The 5,133-nt window shown below is 41.8% G+C and overlaps 1 non-coding gene across 1 annotated transcript; it reads right to left on the bottom strand.

Annotated features, from left to right (window-relative positions):
• Window positions 1–2,726: 2,726 nt before the first annotated feature.
• Window positions 2,727–2,833, bottom strand: LOC147924811 (small nucleolar RNA R71). Its single transcript, XR_015588044.1, has one exon. It is a non-coding gene; the product is annotated as a small nucleolar RNA R71 (small nucleolar RNA).
• Between the last annotated feature and the right edge of the window lie 2,300 nt (window positions 2,834–5,133).

Raw genomic sequence — 5,133 nt, 5'->3', positions numbered from 1 at the left:
TCCTTCTCCGAGCCACCAGCCTGATCCCAACTACTCCTATGATAGCATGCAGATGGATGTGGACAACTTTTTCCACAATCCCTAAGGTACCATCATCACCTTCCCTTGTTTATACCATTGCATTTGATGTTGTGTTTTATTTTTGTTGATGTTCATATATTTTACCATGTTTTCCCTTAGTTTATTCACATCTTTTGCATCTTTTTCTATCCATTTTCACCATTATTGTGTAGCTTTAGGACTAATCATGCATTAGAGTGTAGTTGCATTGCATTTGCATCTTTTCATGCATAAACAGGTGATTTTGGAGCTTAAGGAGCATGGAAGCAGTGGAGAAGAGATGTGAAGCAATCATGAGGAGGAAACAAGGGAGTTAAGGCTGAAGAACCAAGATCCGGAGTCCAGCTCGACCAAGCACTCGACCGAGTGGGAGATGGACTCGACCGAGTGGAGTTGCACAGGAGAAGCCAGCTCTACCTGTCACTCGACCGAGCACTGGTCGAGTTGACCGATCCGTGGACCACTTTGACTTTTCCCATTTTTAGGGCTTCCACTCCCCTTCCTATATAAGGCCTTGTACCTGCAGCCACCAAACAATCTAGATTTTTTTAGTCCAGCTTTTCAGATATTCTAAACCTAGTTTTTACCTTTTTAGGAATATTATTCCTTTTGCTTTTTTATTTCTTTTTGGATCTTGTACTTAGAAAAGAAGAATTTCCTCATACTTGTTGGTTCAATAACTTTCTAAGTATTGAGAATCTGAGTTTGATTTCTTCTTTAAAGTTGTAGATCTTTATCTTATCTATCTAATCATGCAAGTTTCAATATTTTCTGGGTTTTTGACTTTGTTCATCATGTCTTGTTGTGAGTAGTCTTCTTAGGATCTTGAGGATGGGTTAGGATGGATTGATCTTGTGGTATATCTGATTTGATCAAGCTTGATTGTTGTAGATCTCTTCTAGGCTAGATGTTCTTAATGCTGATTCTATATCTGAGAGGGTAGGATCTGATTTCAAGATTTTTAGCATCACACAAATGTTTAAGAAGCATAGATAAGGCTAGATCTAGAGCATACCATTAGGCTTGCTAAGAGATTAGAGGTCTTGTTTGGTTTGAGATGTATTGCTTAATGCCTGCTTGTGTAGATTCTTTTCATTGTGAGAGCAAGTCTAGGATTGCATAGGTTTGATTGTCTCTTGACCATGAGAGTGGGAGAGACTTGTCTTAGATTAATATGTCTAGAGGTTAGCTCATAGCATTGCTTGAGATTTGTTGATCAAGTTAGATTACCACAATGATTAGTTTATCCCATGAATCCATCCTCAGGAACCTTCTTTGTTTATTGATTTTAAAGTCTCAATCTTGTTATTTGCTTGCTGTTTGATCTGTGTTTGCTTTACTCTGTTTTTATTGCATTGCTCTGTTTTCCCGGATTTGTCTAGCTCGACCACCCACTCGACCTACACTCGGTCGAGTGCTGCTCGAGTTCATCCCCAGAACTCTTGTTTATGATTTGTGTTTGTCTTGTTTCATTCCTGTTTAATTTCCATTGCATTCACTTAGCATCTAGTTCATTACTTGTCTTGCATTAGTTCATATCTAGTGTTTACAGTTTCTGTTTCTGTTCTTAGTTCATAATCATTCTGTTTTATTTGCATCTAGTTCTTAGTTCTTGTAGTTTATTTTCTGCTTTTTATCATTATCATCATAGGATTGTTAGTGACAAACAATCTTTGCACTTGGCTTGACTTAGATTCATATGCATATCTTGATTGTTCACAAGCACTCAGACTGGATTGACACCTCTTATACTGCAACTGCATAAGGGGAATTGAAACACCCATCATTCCATATCACACCATAGCACACACACATTCATCAATCACCACCACAAAAATAACATGTTTCAATTTGGCGCCCTTGCCTGTTTGAGTTAGTTTTTGTGACATTTAGGATCCATATTAGTCTAAGATTAAGTTCTTTTATACATTTGTGAAGTTTCTGCACTTGAATCTTGTGTTTGGGGTTGAAGTTCCATTTCAGGTACCACTCGACCAGTCACTCGACCACCACTCGACTGAGTAGTGATCGAGCACTTGATCGAGCCAGACCCCGGATCTCTGTAAGCCTCTTTTTCCAGTCGCCCTACCTTCCTACTTGAGCCTGTGCTCAGTCGCTTGCTCGAGAAAAATCGTTTGCGTTCGTTGATGCACACAAGGTCCAAAGGAAAGGACAATCTTCTAAGGCATAGTGACAGTATCAACAAGTTGAACAAGGGTTTGGGATCCAAGAAGAAGAGGGTTGTTCAGCAACAACAAGAGGTTCCAGTAGCTATGGATCATCAGGATCAGGTTCAGAGACCAAGACAAATTGGTGCTGGAGATGCACCCAACACACACAACCAAAGAGCTGGCATTGTACCACCAACAGTTGCCAACAACAACTTTGAGATCAAGAGTGGATTGATCTCAATGATTCAGGCCAATAAGTTTCATGGATTGCCTATGGAGGATCCACTTGATCATCTTGATGAGTTTGACAGAATCTGTGGTCTTACCAAGATCAATGGAGTAAGTGAAGATGGTTTCAAGCTGAGGTTGTTCCCTTTCTCTCTTGGGGACAAGGCTCATTTATGGGAGAAGACTCTGCCCACTGGTGCTATCACTACTTGGGACCAATGTAAGAAGGCTTTCTTGGCCAAATTCTTCTCCAATGCTAGGACAGCAAGGCTGAGGAATGAGATCTCTGGATTTGCTCAAAGGAACAATGAGAGTTTTTGTGAAGCTTGGGAGAGATTCAAGGGCTACCAGACTCAATGCCCTCATCATGGTTTCAGTATGGAGTCATTGTTGAGCACATTGTATAGAGGAGTGCTTCCCAAGTTCAGAATGCTTCTTGATACAGCCTCCAATGGGAACTTCCTCAACAAGCATGTGGATGAAGGCTGGGAGTTAGTAGAGAATCTTGCTCAGTCAGATGGCAATTATAATGAAGATTATGATAGGACCATAAGGAGTTCCTCAACTGATCAAGAGGATAAGTACAAGAAGGATTTGAAGATGGTTAATGAGAAACTTGACAAGATACTCCTCAGCCAGTCCAAATCCATTCACTTCATTGGTGAAGAAGAAGCTCCAGTTCAATAGGGGGAGAATGAGTTTGCTGAGCTTTGCTATATGCAAAACCAAGGTGGATTCAAGGGCTACAATCAAGGTGGTTTCAAGAACAACAACCTATCTTATAGGAGCACCAATGTGGCTAATCCACAAGATCAAGTCTACCCTCCTCAACAGCCTCAACAGCCTCAAGGGTTCCAAAACTATATTCCCAAACAACAGCAGCAGGTGTTTCAGCCCCAGTTGTGTCCCCCACCAGGGTTTCAGACTAACCAAGGCCAAGAACAAGACCTTAGAGCTATGATACAGCAGCTGTTGATTGGTCAAACACAAGGGAAGATTGAGGAAGCCAAGCAGTTTGCTGAGCTAAACCAAAGGCTTACATCCCAGTATAATGACCTGAACATGAAGTTTGAAGGTCTTAACTCTAGAGTGAAGTACATGGAGAGTAACATAGCATCTACTTCAGCTCCAAAACCCAACCAACTCCCTGGCAAAGCAGTTCAAAATCCAAGGGAGTTCACAGCCAAAGCCATCCTACTTCAAGAGGAAGAAGTCACTGAGGACAGTGAAGTCCAAGTTTGGGGGAATTCATTAGTTACTGAAGCCCCAAGTGACATCTGTGCAAAGCAACAGGAGCTCGCAGGAGAACTCGACCAGCAGCTCGACCACACACTCGATCGAGTGCATGCTCGAGTGGTCGATCGAGCTGAAGACTCCGAAGCTGTCAAGCCTGCTAAGTACATTCCTCCTGCTTACAAGCCTCCACTACCATTCCCTGGGCGTTTCAAAGCACAGAAGATTAGGGAATTAAAGGAAATCATTGAGAAAAAGGAGATGTTGGCTAGGCAACAAGAGGAAGAGAGGGTTTTGAAAGAAGAAGCCTTGGTTAAGAAAGAGGAACAAGTGTCAGCCATTCAAGAGATCATCATAGCTTACCAAGAAGAGGAGAGAGGACCTGCCTTGGAACAGTATGAGCCATATCCTCTCTACAAAAATTTTTTGCTTGATTTGTCTAGTAAGAGGGCTGAAGCTCAAGATGAGAAGGATCTTGAGGACCTTGGAGGAGTGATCATTCCAGTAAAGCTTAAGGATCCTGGACCTTTTTATCTGCCCTGCACTATCAGCTACCTTCACTACAATCAGTGTCTTTGTGATTTGGGAGCTTCAACAAGTGTGATGCCATACTCCATAGCTCAAAAGCTAGGGAGAACTGATTTCAAATCTACCAATCTCCATGTGCTTCTAGCTGATGGGACAAATAGAGAGGTAGTTGGGAGGTTGGAGAATGTCCCACTCAAGATAGGGAAAGCAAGGATTCACACTGACTTTGTGGTGATAGAAATGGATAAGGAGCCTGAGGATCCAATCTTGCTAGGGAGGCCATTCTTAGCTACTGTTGGAACAGTTATTGATGTGAAGGAGGGTCTTGTGACCTTGAACATAGCTGAAGATGTGGTTATGAAGTTCAATATCCACAATCCAACAAACCTTCCTACCATTGATGACCAGCCTTTCACTATCAAAGACAAAGGAGGTCAAGGAAGTTTAGGTGATAAGGCAACCCCAAAGGCTGAGTTCCCACTTCAAGAGGATTCTGTTGAGAAGCTTAAGAGGTCAGTTCAGGAGCTGACTAGTATGGTTGAGGACCTCAAAGTCAAGCTGAACAAGAGGTCTTTGAGGAAAGCAAGACCAAGGCTCAAATTTAAGAAGAAATATGGTTTGAGTGTTAAGAGTGAGGTGATCAAGGATCAACTTCACAGTGACCAAGAGGTTCCAGGGAGGATTTCATCACCTCCTTGGTATCCAGATCAAGTTTAAGAAGAAAACCAAAGTCAAGCTTAGTGACTATAAACAAGCTCACTAGGGAGGAAGTCCCTAAGGTATCCCTTGTACATATGGTTTAATTTCTTAGTATTTTTGATGTGTTTTGTTTTATGTTTTTGTTGGACAGGCTTTTAATAAGAATATTGTTGGGTAAGGGGAGATGTGGACATGGAGAAGAAGGCTCGCAGGC

This window comes from Camelina sativa, chromosome 17, assembly GCF_030686135.1.
Source record: "Camelina sativa cultivar CO46 ecotype springtype chromosome 17, ASM3068613v1".
NCBI classification, from domain to species: domain Eukaryota; kingdom Viridiplantae; phylum Streptophyta; class Magnoliopsida; order Brassicales; family Brassicaceae; genus Camelina; species Camelina sativa.
The sequence above is the reverse complement of the archived record's forward strand: the minus strand, read 5'-3'. Positions and strand labels throughout refer to the sequence as shown.